This window comes from Notechis scutatus, chromosome 1 (genome assembly GCF_049901735.1).
Source record: "Notechis scutatus isolate UNSWTSFEM ecotype Mainland chromosome 1, rNotScu1.2, whole genome shotgun sequence".
In the NCBI taxonomy this organism is placed as follows: Eukaryota; Metazoa; Chordata; class Lepidosauria; order Squamata; family Elapidae; genus Notechis; species Notechis scutatus.
The window spans coordinates 65,180,053-65,202,697 of NC_142009.1; the positions used below are offsets into that span (position 1 = coordinate 65,180,053).

At 42.0% G+C, this 22,645-nt stretch overlaps 1 long non-coding RNA gene across 2 annotated transcripts in view; it reads right to left on the reverse strand.

Annotated features, from left to right (window-relative positions):
* The window catches only part of LOC148132832 (uncharacterized), a 34,300-nt gene extending 12,208 nt beyond the window's left edge, over positions 1–22,092 (reverse strand). For both annotated transcript variants that reach the window (XR_015749744.1, XR_015749745.1), the window contains exons 1-2: positions 21,956–22,092; positions 11,626–11,697 (exon numbers count right to left, since the gene is read on the reverse strand). This is a non-coding gene — a long non-coding RNA (uncharacterized LOC148132832). The remainder of the gene's footprint in view (positions 1–11,625; positions 11,698–21,955) is intronic.
* Between the last annotated feature and the right edge of the window lie 553 nt (positions 22,093–22,645).

Here is a 22,645-nt window from a genome sequence, read left to right on the forward strand (position 1 = left end):
GACTTTATGGACAGAAGTCATAATACTTCTTCCTATAGAGCCTACTCCAACTTTGATCAGGCCTAAGTGAGTGGATCTGCTATCTGCAAATGATACAAATTGGTTCCAGCAAATCTGGAAAATCCCCAGTCAGGGGAGACTGATATATGGGTATAGTATAAGTATAAAGGTATAATATCTTGATAAATGAATACAAGGAACCAATGAAATCCCAAAAGCTTCTGGACCCACTGTTAAATAGCAAGAGAATAACTGAGATGAAGAAGCTTTTGGAAGAAACACAGTAAGTTTAGTGCTTAGCAGAGTTAAATTTATCTCAAATATTTCATAATCTCAAAAACAGCTGACCTATTTATTTTTCAGTTAATTCTTCCACTAGCTGAGGACTGTCCACTGCAAGTTCTTAAGTAAATAACAAAGGCAGCTTTAATTATATTTCCTGCTACAGTTACTGAAGAAAACATAAAAAGACTCATTGATAGTAGGCTTAAAAGTATTTGCAAGAAATATGAGGGGAAAGAAGAAAAAAGGCCAAAGGATTTGTTTATCACATTTGAATCACACCCATCTGCTACCTAAGAGCTCAGAACAGCAAAACAAACTTATCTCATGTTATCTTCAATAATAACACCTTTTGAAGTATGTTAAAGCAGAAGTGACACAGGCGTTGTGAGTAGAATAACAATTTGGTCCTAAATTTCCTTTTTTCAAAGTCAGTGTGTTCACTTCAACTTCCCCAACCATTGCTTTCCAAATCCAGAAACATTGGACTCCAGCTGCCATCATCCTAAATCATCACTGGGATGATGCCACTTATTAGTCAACACAATAATTATGCTGGCTGAGGTGATGGATATTATAATCCAACATATCGGAAGGCTGCCAACATGGTTTTAACTACCATTATGGTAGACTAGCTGGATAAATCCAGCCTACGTGGCAACCACCATGTAAACTGCAGCATTATCTCTTAGTTCCTCTGCTGTGCAGAAACAGCAACAATTTATAGACACTTCCATATATACTGGCTGTTTTGAAAGCACACAGGCAGAAAACAGTGCCAAGCCTGGGTCAAGGTTGAAGACTCTTACAATGTATTCTGATCATTTTTCTTTGGGAAGGACATTCCCACCCTTTCAAATATCAAGAATCCCTCCCAGCGTTTCTTTCAGTTTGACCTTAACTGTGTTAGTTCTTCCATCTGTTCTGACTGGGGAAAAATGTAACAACATACAGTAGAGATGGCATATTTCTTTTCAAATTTAATATTTAAATTCAATTCCATATTATTACATGGTTTACCTCAACATCAGACACCAATCTGCAATATGATTTAACAATCACCCCAGAATAGTTTAGCATTGGCACCCACATTTTGTCTGTTCCAGACCACTATGGATTATTCAACAAACTATTTTGTTTTTGTAAATTGCTGTTTGCATATTTTCACTGTAGTGTCATTCACATTCCTGAGTGCACAAATTATCCCCAAAGACCACAGAGCATCCTAATTGGAATCTCACTTTATCTGTGCTCTTATCACCTCTGATGTTAGTATTGTCTTCTGTAGTTGCTGCCTCTTTGAAGATATTTGCTTGGTCAGCTGATAAACATTAGAGATAAACATTCCTTGTAAGGATATACAATATCTTTGTCCAAGCAGGAGAAGCAAAGCACAGCAGAGTTGAAAAAACTTCCTCCAAATGTTGGAGTGATCTTGAAAAAAGTAACCCTGGAATCAGGCTTCATGGACAAGCAAAGTCTTGAAATCTGTCTGAATGTCAATGACACTGAACGAAAAGCCAGAGAAATACCAAATTGCTCACAGTTACACCCCGGGATTAGTTGTTTATTGTGCTGTTGTTGTTTTTCCTAAATAGCAGGATTTGTATTTTTATTGCTCTGGAGTAAGAAAATAATCAGAATAATCAGCTGAGGCAGCCCTGGCTGTGCTAGGTGAAGAGAGAGGAGGGTTGGAGGGGAGTGGGGAGGAAGAGGGAGAAAGGGAGAGAAAAAGAGAGAGGGAGAGACAAAGGAGAGAGAGAGAGAGAGAGAGAGAGAGAGAGAGAGAATATTCACATGCTAGAGCAACTTTTGTAAGAAGCTGAGACTGACCTTGAATGTGCTTCCTTTGATCCCTCCTTTGTTGTGACAACTCAGAACCTTTGATCTCTGTTAGCATCTAGAGGACATCTTGCTACACAGACTTGCCATTGAGAGTGGACCTTGGTGATCTGAATTTCAAATTGACCCTGTTTTTACCTACTAATTTTATTATATGCACAGGTTAATCTGTATGGCTGCCCATCCCATATTCAATAGTAGCTTAGTAAAGGCACTGAGTTTACTTTCTCTATGGTTGGATTCAGGAAGATAGTAATAAACCATAGCCTGAGGCTAGCTTTTTGTAAATCAACTGTAGTAAATATTAGTCACATTTTTTGAGTTCAGATGTGGTTAAACGCCATATTATGCCATGTTTGCTTGAGAGCTGACCAAAATTGATCTTGGCCTCACACTTGGTCAGTCATGTTTAAGAAAAGGAGTATAGAAACTTTTGCCCCATTTTTTTATTAATTACTGTTTGCCAAGTTGAGTAGAACTGGAATTTTAATATCTATGTATGTACGTACATACTTTTTAAATCAGATTTGTATAGCTGCCCATCTCACATTCAGTAGCAACTTAGTAAAGGCACTGAATTAACTTTCTCTAGGGTTAGATTCAGGAAGATAGTCATAAACCAAGGCCTGAGGCTGGCCTGTTTGAGTTCAGGTGTGGTTGGCAAAAAACAATAAAAATCAAACTCTTTCTGCTGTCCACATTAAAGGAGAAATGGGGAGTAAGCGAACTATATAACTTACTAATGTGGTTCTAAGGCAGGGGTCTCCAAACTTGGCAATTTTAAGACTTGTGGACTTCAACTCCCAGAATTCTCCAGCCAGCTATATCTGTTCTAAGAGAAAGAAAGGCAACATGTGCAACATTGTGAAATTTAAACTGAGAGGGATGAGGAATCAAGGACTAGAATATGCTTATATTCTAGTCCTTGATTCCTCATCCCTCTCAGATTAAACTGAGGGCTTCCTCAAAGAATTATAACATAGATTGTTATCATATAAAGCAGGCTTGTCCAACTCCGCAGCCCACAGGCCGCATGGGCGTAATGCGGCCCAATGCCCACCCCAACCTTCATGAAAGATTGAGGCGGGCGAGGCGAGCAACAGAAAAGGCAGGCAGCCGCAGCCCAAAAGTCCTCCTGCTGGGCCGCCGCCACCACTGCTGCTTCTGCCCCCGCCACCGCTGCACTGCTGCTTCTGCCCCCCTAAAACCCCCGCCGCCACCGCTGCTGCATTTGCAGGAGGAGAGGTAGGCGCGAGGCGGCGAGGTGAGCAACAGAAAATGTGGGCAGCTGCAGCCCAAAAGTCCCGCCCCGCCACCTCCTGCTGTTGCCGCCGCCGCCACCGCTGCTGCTTCTGCCCCCCGCCGCCGCCGCTGCTGCTTCTGCCCCGCCGCCGCTGCTGCTTCTGCCCCTGCCACCGCCACCACCGCTGCTGCCCCCGCCGCCGCTGCCGCCGCCGCTGCTTCTGCCCCCGCCGCCGCCGCTGCTGCTTCTGCCCCGCCGCCGCCACCGCTGCTGCATTTGCAGGAGGAGAGGTAGGCGTGAGGCGGCGAGCTTTCTTCTCCCCCTCCCCCCACCCCGCAAAATTTGGCGGAAAATTATAAAATAAAAATGAATAATTTTTAATAAATAATAAATAATTATTTTATTTTATTTTATTATTTTATTAATTTAATTTAATTTAATTATTTAATTTAATTTAATTTAATTTAATTTAATTTAATTTAATTTAATTTAATTTAATTTAATTTAATTTAATTTAATTTAATTTAATTTAATTTAATTATTATTTAATTTAATTATGTGCGGCCCAAACCAAATTTTCATCTTCTAATGTGGCCCAGGGAAGGTGAAAGGTTGGACACCCCTGATATAAAGGGAAAATGAAATCCTTTTCCTTTTCATGTAATTCTCCATGCCTGGTTAACTTTAAATACATCTCTCTCTTTCTCTCTCTCTCTCTCTCTCTCTGAAGATTAGATAATGTGGGAAAGAGTGAATGTTAAAAGAAAACAAAAAGAAAGAAAAGTCTATACATACATCTATTTCTGCTCTAAGTTGCTCCCTTGCCCTCCAATGTAGTTTGTCTAGAACAAGGGTGTCAAACTCAAGGCCTGCAGTGTATCCAGTCCGCAGGGCCAGCCTGGAAGTATCAAAGGACCAACCCGTGGTGCCTCTGGCAGCTAAAACAGGCTGTGTGTGCCCCCCCCCCCCGTGCCTCATTTTTGTCCTCCATGGCCTCCTGCAGCACTCTGCTGGCTGAAAATGGGCTGGAAACTGGCTGGAAAATGGGCCAAAAATGGCCTGAAAATGGGCCAAAAACAAGCCAGTTTTCAGTTGGCAGAGTGCTGCAGGAGGCATCTGTACCTCGCCCCCCATTGCTGATGGCCTGCAGAGGAGAACTAATATGCTGATCTGGCCCTCAAAGAAATCCAGTTTGACACCCCTGATCTACAATACAGTGACTGCTGACTGTAAAAAATTTAGCATAATTTTAATTGGGGATGTAACAGAACACAATAATAAAGTTGATTTTCATGCCCTTTAAATTCATGTCCCTGAAAATGTCCCCAAACTCTTGTTTAAATGCCACCATCTCAGGTCTTTGCTTTCATCTCATTCCTAGCTCCTTGTAGAGGCAGCTTAAATTATTTTTCTTTTTTGCGATCACAACTTTAAAGTAGTGTTTCCCAATTCCTTGTCACACAGTTTTTACCATGGATGTGATCTATGATGTTTCTTTAGCTATATGATGTATGACATGGTCAGGGGTTGGTATCTGCCCAGCTTTTATTGCCTATTTTAGTTCTTTTATTGCCTATTTCAATGGGTTTCCTCCTTCCCTCTCCAATTATTACTTACCGCCTGCCCCCTCCAGCCATTTTGGCTTCAGCTGTTGAAGACACCAAATGCTTGCTTTTTCAGAAGCATAATGCCAAGTGAAATCTTATATGGGCTTCTTATATGCACAGGTTTAATGATGGTCTTTTGAAGACTACTGGATATTTTAGCGTTCTTATTACTAAATTTAGCAATAATACTTAGATTCATATACTGTACTTCTCCATAGTGCTTTACTGCACTTTCTGGGGAGTTTGCAACATCAGCATATTGCCCCAAACAATCTGAGTCCTCATTTTACAGACCTTGGAAGGATGGAAGGCTGAGTCAACTTTGAGCCCCATCAGGATTGAACTCTAGGCTGTGGCTAGAGTTTACCTGCAATACTCCATTCTAACCACTGAGCCACCAGAGCTCAGGGTATATATGAGTTGAAAAGCTAGATGACTACTCTCAAGTACTGCTGGTGTTATTGATTGTGTCATCAATGAGTGTACTGCAAGTTTTCTGCTGCTTCTGCCAACAATGTGTCTAGCATGGCTAGACTTTGTCATATTTCTATTTCTTTGTCTGCTCCATAGGCTACAGCTGGGTGCTCATAGCCCATTGTTGGTAGTTGTCACTTACTACCAGCAATGCCAGTCTTGTGGTAGGATCAGTCGAAGGTGGAGCTCATGATCAGTTATCTCCTCACTCTGTGTGACTTGTGAACTAAACTATTTTTGGACTCTAGCACTCTTTCAAAGAGCTCTGAAATCCACTTCTGCAAGTACGGCCTCTTGGTTAGGCAAAATAACAGGCAGCTAAACTAGTTGTGGTCTATGGAGATTATCAGTCACCCAGTTGTCCCAAAAGTGCTTTTCAAGAGGCAACTAGACTTTGTTTTTTCTTGAAGATGTTTCACTTCTTATCCAAAAAGCTTCTTCAGTTCTGAAGAAGCTTCTTGTATGAGAAGCAAAACATCTTCAAGGAAAAACAAGGTCCACATGACTCTTCAAAAAAACACCTTTGGAATAAACTAGTTGTTGTAAGCCACCTGCACTTGCTGACCTCTGCCTCATCACAGCATTAAGGATAGCAACTGCTGCTTGTTTGCCACCACTGTCAGGCTGTGCTCAGCAGGAAGGGAAATGAGGCTAGGAGACTCTACCAATCAATTTTCTTAACTTGTTTTGCATTAAAACAGTAAGGATCGTATCACTGAGGCAAAGTAAGGATCAGATATGAGGGCAGCATAATTTATGCCAACATACCTTTCCATCACCTCACTGATTGGAAAGTAGCATTCCAATGCTGTCTGCACCCAAAGAAAAAAGAAATGCAAACAAATATTTGGTGGACATTCTGTTTCCTTGATGTTTAACCTTGATAGGATCTAATTCATTGCTTGGTCTTTGCTCAACCTTACCTTTCCCAAAATAATCTTCCACCCCACCCACTATTTCCCTAGATAATCTGAATTGACGTCCTTTTGAAAGCATGTGAAGCAGCTTCAATAACCTTTTAACACTTTTAGTTGAGGTCTTTTATACTTAGAATGCCTTAGGAGATTTCTGAGTAAGTTTTTTTCCATATCTGTCCCTGGGTTTCACTTGAAAAGCATTCTAAAATGCTTTGCCTGGATTCAAAGATAGAACCTTAAGGATGTTTCCAAAATAAACTTCTTTATACTCCCTTCTTTCCACTGAAGCAGCATGTTGAGTTACCTTCCAAATGTTTTTCCTCTCTCCTGCCGTGAGAGAGGAATCGATTTCAAGTTTAATAAATTTAAATTTAATCGAGAAACTTACATTTAATTGATGATGATGATGATGATGATGATAGTGCCCAGGCTTAATTTATAGTCATTCTCTTCTCCCCAGTGGGCCTCTCTCCCGTTTCATTCCTCTCTGTTTAGGAGAGGCTGGTGGGGGGAAAGGATGTTGCAAGAGACAGTGGGGCCAAAAACATTCATGTAGCTGAATTCTTCATTTATCGCATTAGTCTCAATTTATCTTCTATGAATTCTACAACCACAGCTCCTTACCTCTGACATGGCTAAATGGTCCTTCTTTAATACACATTATCCCTGATCCGATCCATGCATATGCCTCAATGCAAAGAGACTGTGCAAAAGCCCAAGATCAGCCTGATTTGAACAGTGGAAAGTCTGTGTTGATTAGTCTCACCCACCCTGACACCCTTCCAATGTTGGACTACAATGTCCATATTGCCAGCTAGCTTGTCGGTAGTCCTGCTGGTTAAGGTTCATAGCATTTACAGCCCGACACAGCCCAAGGGCAGTGAGTTGGGGGAAAGTATGGCATGAGTTTTCCAAAGAACATGCTTGTGCTCTAATCATATCCCGTAAGATTGTTTATCTTTAGGCTTTTCTCCTAAGTGGGCTTCCAGAAGAAAGTGGCTGCTGGATTTACTGCTATACCTTTCTGGTTCTGCTATTGCTGGACAAACAATGAGATTTAAGCAAATATATGAACGAAAGCAACTCCGATATCACCAGGCAAGACATTTTAAAAATATCCAAGTGTGATTAAAAGCTGGCTATAAATAAATAAGCAGCTCTCATGTGAAGTGGTTGAGCTTAAAGGCATCCGGAGGACATGATGGAAAGAAAAACCTTCTCTAGATATGGCCGCAGAAAAATGTCTTACAGGGTTCACACTGTAAGCAGAGATAACGTGCAGACTCCACAAAAAGCAAAGGCACAAATGTGAGGATGTGGAACACTTCATTTGATCAGTGACGGGTGTGCATGCATATCTATGTGTAAGTCCATGGAACTAAGTGCAACAAGAAACAATAAAATATTTGATAATCTTGTTAGATGATTAGGAGTTCAAAATAGTGTAAAATAACACTTTTTCTCCAAAGAACCTTCAAGTAGAGCTATGCTGATGTCAGCCCCATTAGGTGGATCAGAAAGGAATTCAATTCCACAAGAAGGCTGTAACTGAGATTGGCTGTAATAACAGAATCTTGTAAGCCCTTTTCTTCTTCTTCTTCTTCTTCTTCTTCTTCTTCTTCTTCTTCTTCTTCTTCTTCTTCTTCTTCTTCTTCTTCTTCTTCTTCTTCTTCTTCTTCTTCTTCTTCTTCTTCTTCTTCTTCTTCTTCTTCTTCTTCTTCTTCTTCTTCTTCTTCTTCCTCCTCCTCCTCCTCCTCCTCCTCCTCCTCCTCCTCCTCCTCCTCCTCCTCCTCCTCCTCCTCCTCCTCCTCCTCCTGGCATCTGCCTGAGCTACTTCCAAATGTTAACTCCCTGTTCTGGGCTTCAAAAATATTTTAGTCACTTTTGCTGAGCTAACAGTTCCTGCATATTTCCTTCAAACTCACGTTTACTCTGTACATTACAGGATCGACACTTTTATCAAAACCATAACAACAGTGTTACAACATACCAACACAAGTTTTTATACATGCATGCAATATCACAACGTAGGGGCACTGCATGCATCACAATGGCAAATCCTTCTTTCGTTATTTTCCCTGAAGATTTTCTCTGCAGATGCTGCTGCCCACAAGGAAGATTGAGTTGAGAGACAGAGATTCACTGAAGGTGACTCCGTGAGATTCCATAGCTGAAGGTGGACTTGAACCAGGGTTTCTTAGCTTATCGCCACATCATATTGTTTCCCAACCTCAATTCCTCATGAAACCATTTGACACCAATCATTATTACTGTAATTTCTGTAGGGCAATCATCTTAATTCTCCTATTTCTAGTAGGCAGCGCCAGATTGGAAGCCAATAAAAGTTTAGCTGTAGTTGACAAAGAGAAAGTACAACAGTTGTCACCTTGTAAGCATCCTGACCCCCCAAACATCTCCCAACGAATGGGAGAGAAAATCATTTCTAGTAGTCCCCCATTCCCTACATCTATTGTAGTGTATGAATTATTTTACTTTATCTTGTTTATATGTAGTTGTAGATTAAAAAAAAAACCTGTTAAAATACAAAGTAGAAAGCATATAAACCCTGCTTAGAATAGGAGTGGATTATGACAAGATCCAGGAACTTCTAACAGTAAACTAAGAATTTAGTTTTTCTGGGAATGTTGAAATCGTGAGGATTGCACATTTGTAACTTGTGTACAAGTTTAAAGGGTTTGCAAATGGTTTGCAAAACAACTTGCACCTCTGAGCAGTTGCTAAGAAGGAAATTTCTTGCCTCCAAACACATTCTTCCCCTGTTACATGTAAGGGTCTTTCAAAAACCATAATGACAAAATAACCACATATCTATATTTTTTACCACCAAACTCTCCAGAGTTTAAAGTAAGACTCTCTGGAACCCAAGGCAAACTTCTCAGGTGGGTCCTCCAAGACAGTTCTGTCAAGCCCCTCCTGCAGGTGGCAGAGATTGAGGGCAGAGGGAGAGTCGCATGGATGCTTTTTCTTCACCCCATGAGGAATACAGGAGAAGAACTGAGTCCCAGAGATGTTGCCAGGACTTCTGAAGATGCCATGATTTGATTGGACCCCCCGCCCCTTTCCTTGATTCCAGATGATCCAATTGGTCAGAGGTGGAGAAGGGAGTTGATTACCCAGCTACTGCCTGAGGAAGCAACTTACTTAGAAATGGCAGTGGGGCAAGAAGGTAGTTAGCAGCAACTTCTCCCCCTCCCCCTACCTCCTCCCTTCCTTCCACACTGTTCCTCTATTGCTGTATAGCTTCTATAATGTAATCAGATTGAAAGTGTGAGGTAAATACTGCAAAAGAATCCCATCCATGCTTGCAAGTACAGAGATAGCTGCACTTCCTGTTTTCACTATTTGTATAGCCCTGCACTATCTAATCATAGTTCCACATTGTTATGTACCTGGAAAAAAAGAGAAACATGTCTATAGACTGATAGCAGGAATGGGATACTAATGGAAGTGGGGAACAAAATATAGTCCACAGAGTCCAGGAGGCAGGATGAGGTAGAGTTCTGACCAGTGGAAAACCAGCTTGCCTGACGTAGTAAGCTTTCCATTTGTTTTTTCTATCATTTGAGATCTATTGCAAGTGAACCAGAGATACATCAGTTCACCTGTAGAAGACAGTACAGGGGCAGAGCTATTTCTGGAACAGGGAACAGAGCCTGTATGGATAGGCCTTCAGACCAGCACTCTAACCATTGTGCTTTTCATTTAATGAAAAGTCTGGTCTGTGCAAAACCTTCGCAGGAGTTGGCTTTAAAGGAAGAAAGGTAGAAGTTCAGAAAGAATGAGATTGATTTAACACCGTAAAGAGAACAACCGTATTTGCACTAATACGTTCCCCGAAGCTCTTCTTTCAATAATTTGAATGACCTCATGAAGGCAGAATTCCTTTCAATGTGCATGGTTTATATGCACAACAATTCCATTCAACGGGATTGATGTAGGTGCATATTGTGATCATATTATTTTCTTTCATCATATGCCCAGAGTGGCCACCAGCTTTGACAACCAAGTTACCTAGCTTGTTTGCCACCAGTAAAATATTCATATCCATAGCAAGGGCATTTCTGAAGGGTCTGTTCCAATTTACAATATCTATTATTCTGATTGGCCTACTTCATCTCTGTTATGTCTAATTCAGCCTTCCTCAAACTATGGTCATACTTTCAGGAACATGGCCTTTGGTGACAAGTGGCTGCCAGGACAGCAACATCAATGCTGACACAAAACGTTACCCATGCCATCTCTACATCTTGTGACCTGTACGGAACTCAGTTAATCATCATCTTGAGGATTTTCCTAAACAGACTAGAGGATACAAATGCTTGGCTTTGAGGGGGTAAAAAGGTTTAGTGTATTTCCAGCCTGCACAATTAAGATAGAAAAAGAGCTCACATTGTTCCCTCAGTCAGGTGGGGCCCACAGTTCATGAACTACACCATGATTAAAATTCCACATTGACAATATTAGAGACATAGAAGAAAAGACTCTTTATCTTCATATTGTTCCTGCTCCTTTGCAGCATACAACCCATCATCATAAGACATTGATGTACAGATGCAACTGGGAAATCCTTTTTGCCATTTTTTAAGTTGCATGCACACATTATTAAGAAAATGTGTGAAATGCTTGTACGCCTGTTGCTGATAGCTACATTAATACAACATTGATATCCCAAGAGGCTAGAGTTCTTTGGGGAAGAGTCCTTTAAGAACCCCCCCATACCACAGACCTCTCCCGATTCATTTCTGCCTTCCTTACAATAGATTCCAAATCCACTCTCAGAAGCTAAGGTATGACTGGGACACAGTGGGGCACAGTGGTAAGAGTATCCCTCCTTCCAGTCATGTAAACTGGCCAAGAGAATTTGGCATATGAGTAGAAGACTATAATGTCCTCTCAGCATTACTCAGGTGGTATCCTCTACCAGCACTGCTGGTATCCTTGGTGCTCTCTGAGTTAGGTTGGTTATCAGGACTAGCACTGATGACGTTACCTGGTTTGGGTAATGAAATATCTGCAGGAAAATATGCAAGTTCAAAGAGCACCAAGGACCCTTCATATATTCTCATTTATTGCTGTGTGGGGAATGTTAAGTATTACCTAATATGGCCATAGAGTGGAGTTGGCTAACAGAAATAAAGTCCCCTCAGTGGCTGAAGCTTTGGACAGTGCTGGCTACAAAAGCCGGCACCAGCCGCGGCTGAGGGGCTTTTTTCTTAATTCACAAAATAAAGACTGTTACCTGTTCCTGATGTGTCCTGCCTCTTATTCCCGTGGACCCATCTAACACTGGCAACGAAGGTGGGATCCTGAGCTGTGGAGAGAACAAAGGACACCTTGTGGGACTCAGACACCATTTTACTGGCCATCGCAATGATCGCAACCCCGCTGACCAACATGGCTCAATGATTGAACAGCCTGGCACACTGCCCAATGTTGATCCCCTATGACCCGGCAAAGGAGAAATGGTCCTCATACATGGGCCAATTCGACCTGCACCTGGAAGTCAACGGCCTCCAAGCAGCCCCCGATGCACAGAAAAAAGCATTGTTCCTGACCTACTGCAACACCAAAATCTATGAGATGGCAGATGCCCTAATAGCGGACGACCTGCAGAGCGTGTCCTGGGACAAACTCCAACAGGCACTCAAGGGACACTACGGCCCCTCTCCCTTCTACCTGGCAAGCTAGTATGACTTTTACATGCAGAGCCAGAGAGAGGGGGAGACAATCAACTCATTCATGGTGGACTTGTGGAAGATAGCCAAAAACTGCAGATTCCCAGACACTGAAGGAATGATCCAAGACCAAATAATCCTGGGAATGAGGGACCCAGCCCTAGAAAAGAAACTCTTGGCCCGGGAGGATGTATCCTTCAAAGAAGCCATCAATGAGGCGCGAGCCGCAGAGTCCTCTGACAACTCGCCAGCGCAGATCAGAGGGACAGGGAGGATCCATGCAACCAAGATGGATCAATACCCCAACCACAATGCCTCCACCTCCGAAGCAAGCGAAGACGAAGACGAGGAAGTGCACAAGGTGAAGCCTGGTAAGCTAGACAGGAAACCGAGAAATAAAGAGTGCGGGGGTTGCAGGGGACATCAACACTGCCGGCATTCCATTTTAAAGACACTATTTGCCGAAGATGTGAGCGCAGAAGCCACATCGCGGAGATATGCCGGGCCATCCAACCAACCAACAAGCAAGGTAGGCAGGCATTGTCACCCACGAGGCAAGATGGTCACCAAGGGGGAGGGGTGGAAGGCCTCTGGTGGGAAATTCAAAAGGAGAGATGATGCCAGGGAAGAAGAAGCACACTTCACCTTCATTGGGTATGCCCAGACCCAGGTGAGACACGCCAATGCCTACGAGGCCAACAAAGTAATGGCCACCATGTCCATCGAGGGCAAGCCCTGCCAGATGGAAGTGAACTTGGGGTCTTACATATCCATGGTATTGTGGGACACCCTCAAGAGACTCCAACCCAAACTGCAGCATGACCAACTGGAACCACAGACTATCATATTAAGGGACTACCAGGGCAGCTGCATGCCTGTACTGGGCAGGAAAACAGTCCACATAAAATATGGCTGCTATCAAGGGAACCTGCCACTCACCATAGTAGACCGGAACCTGCCAAGCCTACTGGGAAGAGAATGGTTCCAGCTGCTCCAGATCAACATCACCAGCGTTCACATAGCAGAGACCACCACCCCGCACCTGGCAGCAGACATCGCAGAACTGGAACAGGAATTCAGCGACGTCTTTGACTATAAACTGGAAAGCAACTATCACAGAACCACTCCACAGACTGCTTAATAAGAGGACCAACTGGACCTGGGGACAACGCGAGGCCAACGCTTTTAAAAAAATTAAAAACATCCTGACATCCAACAGAGTTCTCATGCAATACAGCGAGACACTTCATTGACACTCACATGCGACGCCTCTCCCTATGGAATCGGAGCAGTCCTCAACCACAAACTACCCAATGGGATAGAAGCCCCATCACATATTTTTCTAAAACACTATCCAAAACACAAAGGAACTATAGCCAAATTGACAAGGAAGCGCTTGCCGCAGTAGCAGGGGTCAAACGCTTCCATGAATACCTGCATGGAAGACAATTCAACCTAAATTACCGACCATAAACCACTGCTGGGCATCCTTGCCGGAGATAGACCTACACCAAACATCCTATCACCCAGGATGTTAAGATGGACTGTATTCCTGGCCACATACAGCTACTGTCTAATTCATCGGCCAGGAAAAGACATTTCAAACACTGACGTGTTGAGTCGCTGCCCCCTTCCGGATATCGTTGAAGACCCAGCACCCTCCACCACAGTACTTATAGTAGAAGAACTACAGCCTGACGACTGATGACGTCTGTAGAAATCGCCAGACTCATGGTGCATGACAAAACCATGGCACAAATTTCAAACTAGGTATGGAGAGGATGGCCGGAATCCATAGAAGGGGATGAACTCAAACCATATAAAAACAGGCAGGCTAAGCTATCCGTACTCAAGGGCTGTATATTATGAGGAAAGAGAGTGATCATCCCTAAGAAACAAAGTTCTAACAGTACTTCAAACACCGACATGTTGAGTCACTGCCCCCTTCCGGATATTGTTGAAGACCCAGCACCCTCCACCACAGTACTTCTAGTAGAAGAACTACAGCCTGGACTGATGACATCTGTAGAAATCGCCAGACTCACGGTACATGACAAAACCATGGCACAAATTTCAAACTAGGTATGGAGGGGATGGCTGGAATCCATAGAAGGGGATGAACTCAAACCATATAAAAACAGGCAGGCTAAGCTATTCGTACTCAAGGGCTGTAGTAGAGAGTGGTCATCCCTAAGAAACAAAGTTCTAACAATACTACACGAGGGCCACCCAGGGATAGTCCTCCTGAAAGCCCCAGCCAGAAGCTATGTGTGGTGGCCGGGGCTGGACAAAGAAATAGAGACCAGGGTCGCCACCTGCATTCCCTGTCAAGTAACCTGACCAGCCCCTCCAACAGCCAGCCCTAGGAAGTAGGAGACACCCACAGCCCCATCGGCCTGAGTGCACCTCGACTTCGCTGGGCCCTGTCAAGGACAAACATTCCTCATAGTGGTCAATATGTACTCTAAATGGCCAGAGGTAATCTGGATGACATCCACCACCACCAAAGCGACCATAAGAGTCCTTTGCAAGCTGTTCTCCACCTACAGACTACCTGACATCCTCATTTCCGATAATGGGCCCCAGTTAACATCACAACCATTTGAAGGTTTCCTAGCTGGACTAGGAATCAGGTACGTACTTTCAGCACCTGCACATCTGAGCATGAACGGCAGGCAGAGAGAATGGTCTGAACGACCAAGGAAACCCTCAGGAAAATGGGTAAAGGGGACTGGCAGGAAAGGATTGACAGAATGCTGCTGGCCCAACACATCACACCCCATGTGACAACACACTGCAGCCCAGCAGAGCTATTGATGGGCTGGAAGCTCCGATCAACACTATACAGAATCCACCCAAACTACAGTCCCGAAACTCCAATAGACTCCACCGGGAAATGTAAGAACTTTTCCATAGAGGACCTGGTCTACACACACAATTACATAGAGGGACCCATTTGGGTACCCACCAAAATCACTGCAGTCACCAGACCCAGATCCTATCGAGTGGAGACAGAGGAAAGAAAACAGTGGGAAAGACACATCGACCAAATTAGAGGCCGACCGCAGACAACTGACCAGAAATCCAACTTGAACAAGCGAAACGACCCCTAGCAGAGACCCTACCTGCAGAACCCAGAACAAGGACTGATGGGCTAGCCTCAACCCCGAACAGAACACGGGGACACCTAAGTACGTCTGAGGCCTCAGGCTCAACAGTTCCTGCCACGCCACAAGATGACTTCAAGATGCAGGGACTGGAGCAGTGGCCGACCTACCCGCTCAGGCCGCCGCCCCAGGAATGAGTGATGTGCGCAGGTCCAATTGTACCACTCAAAGCCCCGCCTACCTATGCGATTATGTGAGGTACACTGGCGCTGATTGGATGAACTCTAACTAGGAAGGGAAAGGTGTTAAGTATTACCTAATATGGCCATCGAGTGGAGTCGGCTAACAGACTCCACTCAGTGGCCCAGCCACTGGTGGGAGAAATAAAGTCCCGTCAGTGGCTGAAGCCTTGGACAGCGCTGGCTACAAAAGCCAATGCCAGCCACGGCTGAGGGGCTTTTTTCTTAATTCACGAAATAAAGACTGTTACCTGTTCCTGCCGCATCCTGCCTCTTATTCCCGCGGACCCATCTAACAGGGAAAGTCAGAGAAAGAGCTCTGGAAACCTTCCTTGGATCATTATGTGGATGAGACATTGCCAATAAAGATCAAGACAAAAGAAATTCTGAGCTTGAAAGGTTTTATACTTCAACCACACAAAGATGGATCCCAAATGTAATAACAACAGGTAAGAAATGCTGATGGGGAATCAATCATAGACTGGACCTGTAGTTGGAGGCTGTTCACCAACAGAATTTGAAACAAAGAGCAGTGAAAGAAAACCTTTCCCAAAGATCTCTGAGTAAACTAAGGGAGAAAAAACCCTCACATGGTCAGAGGCAAAGGGATGGAGGAAGGTGGAGCTTAACAGAAAGAGGACGGTACTTACTACTGGACATAGCTTTTCACCCAAGGAGGACACCTTTGAGAAAGGTGGTGAGCTTGCACTCCACTGGCCCAATCAACATTTTCAAAATCTGAAAGAGTAAACTGGACCCACTGTCCAACACTGAGCAGCCATTACTTGAGGAAGGAAGAAGCATTTGAAAGGAAAGGAGAATGGCAAGTATATGTTCGCTGGAGGGGGGAAGGGGAAGGGAGGGGGAGAGAGAAAGATAAAGAGGGAGAGAGGATGGAGAGTGTGGGATTGAGGATAAAAATATCCTCAGGAAGGAAGAAGGTGACTGACACCATCTTAACTCTAGATGAGTGAGCTACTTCTGTGTGGAGAAGCACATGAATTTTATCATGAGTTCATCAGTTCATGTGCCGCGTGGACATTTTATGCTAGTATGAATTCTTGATCTGTAAACCAGAGGGAGATGTTCTAGGAGAAAGTAGTAGGTATCTTCTGTTATTTTCTCACAATTTTTAAAATGTATTTTTGTCAGTCCAAGTACTTACCAGATGCATCGAACTAGTTGTAGACAGTTCAAATACACTACAACCTTGTGTGGACATAACCAGATTGCAGAAGTTTAGAATCATGCATATGCAAACAATCATGAAAAATGTGCTTTTGTTTTCACAATCAGGCTGTTCATTTTTTTTTCCAGTGAAGCAGCAAGTAATCCCAAAGGGCTATAGAGTGTAGGCAGTTTTAATCCCTACTTAAAGGGATTTAAGAGCAATTCACCATGAACTAGCTAACTACCATGATAGGCATGGGTACAAACTACAATGATGATGAGTGACTCATGACATCATTGTGCAAGGCACAAATTATGAAATTTGCAAATAACATACATTTATATTGTAGGTGTGATGACATCAATGTGCACATGATGACACTTGTTCTCCTTGCCCTTGGATGCCCATATCCCCCACTGCTCTATTTGTGTTTCTCTAGCAGAGAGGTCTGTGCAGATACTCCCATCACTGAATCCTGCTTTTCCAGTGACAGACAAAACAGATCATTACCACAATTGAAAGGACAAAGCTGTACCATTAAATATATATTGGGGCCAAAGCAAGCTTCTTTTGCCCATAGATTACACAATAAATGGCAGCAACAAGCCATGAACAGAACTGTTTTGGCCACATGATTCAGCCAAGAAGGGCAATAACATTAGATATGGTTTGAGGATCGCCCTGAAGCTTTGTTATTGTTCTACTGCCTATACAATCTTAAATTTGATGTCATGAGTCAGACACAAGACTGAACATCATGACTGAACAAACCCAACAGTTCTTCTCTTCTATCAGCTGAAACTCGTCAGCAGGGATCCAAGGAAGGAGACAGCCAAAGACTGAGATTTTTGTTTTTAGAAAATCTGTTCTGCTTTGACTGACCAAACTCCTGCCATCCTTCATATGGCCTTAAAAACCCTCTAAGTTTCAAAAAACGAATTAGCACTACAGCTCAGAGATCTGTCTTTGAGGAATGCTGCGCTATTTGTGGAATGCAAGCTGACTAAATTCTTGGAACAACAGCATTATTGTGGTTGTGTAGTTATTTCTCAAGACTGTACTGTATGTCTGTGAGGGTTTCCATTAGAAAGTTGTTTTTGTTTTTCTTTATTCACATCTATACCAGTCAGGAGGCAATGGACACATCAGCTTTCTACAATCTAATATCTTCGCTTTATGGGAAAGAACTGGCTGCAAATTTTGGAAGCTGTAATCCATTTCATCAAGAAGACATCTAGAAAGCATTCCCCAAGCACTCTTCCATTCTAGAATTAGAGTGTAATATCTGAGTCCCAAAACATATGAGTGCTTTCAAAAAATGAGTGCAGGAAATATAGTCAGACCCCAAAGTACCATTCACCAGAACTAAAACTGGTGAGGCCACTTCCTGCTACCTGCTCTCTTAGTAATCCCAGATGCTACTTTCCACCACTAAATTTTTTTTAAAAAAATCACCTTTCAGGGTTTACATTCTAGTTTTTAAGTGTTTTTAGATCAATTTTACATCTGGATTTGGAATTTTGCTTTGCAATGTGCCTGCTTTTCATTTATTTTCAAAAATTAAAATAGTGTAATCAAAACGTATTAGATAGGAGCATATCATGGAGGCGCTTGCAGGCACAAAAAAATCCCCCCCCCCAGTTGCATGTATATGCTTGCAAACATAAATAACTGTTCAGTTCAGTCTAGCAGAGTTTCAAATATTCCCATGTTCTCATCTTATTAATTTATACTACTTTCTATTTACACACTTTTGTTATTAGGTGAACATGCAAGTCTCATGTGGCTCTACGTAATTTTGTACATAACATTAACTTTTAAAAATATCTGCAGAACAGTAATATGCCTCTTCAACTTTTAACTTCCAGAAACGCCTACAAATTTGATTTTCTTAGAGGCAAAACAAACTTCTCCAAAAATGTATTTCATTATGCAGAATAGACAAAGGGCCTATATTTAATCTTACCATAGTAGAAATATGCTCTGGTACCACAATTCTTCCATTGTGACTCTACCTTCATGTTACACCCAGCACATGAAGAAAGTTGACTTATATAAACATCCCTAGCTGTATTGGAGTCCCCATCTTCTCCTGATATTGCGAAAGGGAGCCTTATGGTTTTTAAAGATGTGTTAGACTAGGCTTTGTCATTTTCTCAACTGGGGAGGGAAGTCAGATGAAGCCAGTGACTGGGAAGTGGGGCAATAAAAGAAATATACAGATTGATAAGGCAACATGCACATTTGTGGTGGAGTGGAGCTCAACAAGGTTCATGAACTGAAAAAGGATGGACTTTCATGGTACAGTTGTGACTGCCATTATACTTCCCCTCAAGACACAAGAGGTTGGAAAGAAGTCACCCTGGATTTTTAAGTTAGCCGCTGAAATTAGAGTGCTAGTTGAGAATGGGCAGCTAATACTTTTCAGATCTCAGACCAGAGGCGACTACACCACTGATGTTTTCTACCAACACAAAGAACAAACTATTTGCCATTGTTTCAAACAAATACAGCTATCCTATCTTGATAGTATTCATCACCATCAGTTTATTTATAGTTTCTTTTCTGGATTACTAAATTATGTTCTAAATGGTTCAGGAGAGTAGTAGAAACCAAAAGTCTGCAGAACAACAACAACATTAACAATGAAAGGACAAAGTTTTGGACTTCTTTTGCCCATAGATTACACAATAAATGTGAACAGAAGCCATGATTCAGCCAAGAACAATAACATTTATGGTTTGATCGCCCTGAAGCTTTGTTATTGTTCTACTGCCTATACAATCTTAAATTTGATGTCATGAGTCAGACACAAGACTGAACATCATGACTGAACAAACCCAACAGTTCTTCTCTTCTATCAGCTGAAACTCGTCAGCAGGGATCCAAGGAAGGAGGCAGCCAAAGACTGAGATTTTTGTTTTTAGAAAATCTGTTCTGCTTTGACTGACCAAACTCCTGCCATCCTTCATATGGCCTTAAAAACCCTCTAAGTTTCAAAAAACGAATTAGCACTACAGCTCAGAGATCTGTCTTTGAGGAATGCTGCGCTATTTGTGGAATGCAAGCTGACTAAATTCTTGGAACAACAGCATTATTGTGGTTGTGTAGTTATTTCTCAAGACTGTACTGTATGTCTGTGAGGGTTTCCATTAGAAAGTTGTTTTTGTTTTTCTTTATTCACATCTATACCAGTCAGGAGGCAATGGACACATCAGCTTTCTACAATCTAATATCTTCGCTTTATGGGAAAGAACTGGCTGCAAATTTTGGAAGCTGTAATCCATTTCATCAAGAAGACATCTAGAAAGCATTCCCCAAGCACTCTTCCATTCTAGAATTAGAGTGTAATATCTGAGTCCCAAAACATATGATAATGTTATGAGTGCTTTCAAAAAATGAGTGCAGGAAATATAGTCAGACCCCAAAGTACCATTCACCAGAACTAAAACTGGTGAGGCCACTTCCTGCTACCTGCTCTCTTAGTAATCCCAGATGCTACTTTCCACCACTAAATTTTTTTAAAAAAATCACCTTTCAGGGTTTACATTCTAGTTTTTAAGTGTTTTTAGATCAATTTTACATCTGGATTTGGAATTTTGCTTTGCAATGTGCCTGCTTTTCATTTATTTTCAAAAATTAAAATAGTGTAATCAAAACGTATTAGATAGGAGCATATCATGGAGGCGCTTGCAGGCACAAAAAAATCCCCCCCCCAGTTGCATGTATATGCTTGCAAACATAAATAACTGTTCAGTTCAGTCTAGCAGAGTTTCAAATATTCCCATGTTCTCATCTTATTAATTTATACTACTTTCTATTTACACACTTTTGTTATTAGGTGAACATGCAAGTCTCATGTGGCTCTACGTAATTTTGTACATAACATTAACTTTTAAAAATATCTGCAGAACAGTAATATGCCTCTTCAACTTTTAACTTCCAGAAACGCCTACAAATTTGATTTTCTTAGAGGCAAAACAAACTTCTCCAAAAATGTATTTCATTATGCAGAATAGACAAAGGGCCTATATTTAATCTTACCATAGTAGAAATATGCTCTGGTACCACAATTCTTCCATTGTGACTCTACCTTCATGTTACACCCAGCACATGAAGAAAGTTGACTTATATAAACATCCCTAGCTGTATTGGAGTCCCCATCTTCTCCTGATATCGCGAAAGGGAGCCTTATGGTTTTTAAAGATGTGTTAGACTAGGCTTTGTCATTTTCTCAACTGGGGGAGGGAAGTCAGATGAAGCCAGTGACTGGGAAGTGGGGCAATAAAAGAAATATACAGATTGATAAGGCAACATGCACATTTGTGGTGGAGTGGAGCTCAACAAGGTTCATGAACTGAAAAAGGATGGACTTTCATTGTACAGTTGTGACTGCCATTATACTTCCCCTCAAGACACAAGAGGTTGGAAAGAAGTCACCCTGGATTTTTAAGTTAGCCGCTGAAATTAGAGTGCTAGTTGAGAATGGGCAGCTAATACTTTTCAGATCTCAGACCAGAGGCGACTACACCACTGATGTTTTCTACCAACACAAAGAACAAACTATTTGCCATTGTTTCAAACAAATACAGCTATCCTATCTTGATAGTATTCATCACCATCAGTTTATTTATAGTTTCTTTTCTACTAAATTATGTTCTAAATGGTTCAGGAGAGTAGTAGAAACCAAAAAAGCTAGAACAACAACAACAACCATAACAATAACAAAGTTTTGGACCGTTGTAAAGCCTAACACATTTATGAAGGCATAGGATTCTGTGAATCACAGCCCGTTCTCACAGTGACCAGTGTGTCTTAATGAAAGTTCTGAATCCATGAAAGCAAGCCAACAAAATCCATGCAATTACAAAATTTCCCCAGTGAGAAGACATCAGGAGATTTTGCAGATACGTCGCTAAATGGTCTCTAGCTGCTTTTAGCAGTAGGATCAGCCCTTGTAAGACCAGACATTTAGATCATGTCCCACTCATACAATTTCTGATATTTGCCACAAGCCAGACACAACAAGTTTAACAGTGTACTTTTTCAGTAATGTAGACATGAGTAATTCAAGAACACGGGCATTAGATATTGTCAGACTTCATCTTTCTTTGATTTATTACAGTCTCCTTTTGTATCTATAGAAATTCTGACACAGCACCTGTATTGGCATCCCAGTTTCTTCCACTTGAGATTCAATGTCCCCAGCACATTTAGTTTTCAGGTGCCAAAGTACAATTCCCATCGATCCCAGCCAATCAAAGTAATAAACACAGAGATGGAGCAGTGAGCTTAGGGAAGCAGAATTCTGATGAAAGACAACCTTATTTGCATCGCTAAGAAATCTAGAAATAAAAATGTAGACTGGATACTTTACCTCTGTACTGCTCTGCTACTTAGTACACAGATTAAATTAGGATTTCTTCATTCTGTTATCCTTCTCATTCAAGCTGCCCTTTTGAATACTTCTGGAGGACAAACAAAGGAATTGTGCTCAGTTCATATTCTTAGCAACAATGACAACACTTGTGAGTTTCGAAGCTCAATGCTTTCCAAATTGTTTGGTAAAATGGCAGCCGCACTTCCTCTGATTCTTTCCTTGGTTGGTTTTCCTGCCTCCAGAAGTGCTTTTTCCTTTCCTTGTACTATAAATAGAACTCCCACAACACAACTTATAATAGCGAAGACAGCAGGAAATAGAGGAAAGCAAAGGAGAGACCTCATGTATGTTGGCTGTGATGAGAAATGAAACAGGCAAACAATTCATATTATGCATCTTTCCAGGATCCAACACAATAATAAACTAAATATTAAACGGTGATCACATTAAACTGTTATGTCAGTAGTTTCCAAGCAATGACAGGGGTTACAAAACTAACTCATTTTAAAGTTTTCTGCTGTTGCTATTTTTGTTGTTTTCTTAGCCAGATTTTGAAAGTGATATGGGAAGCCCACTGTTTTTCTCAACAGTCACAAATCAGATAATTTTACATCCAGTTTTAAGGTTTGGTGCAGTGAGAAACGCTTTGGGCAATTTCTTTTTGCAGTGTTGGCAGTCTTTGGATAT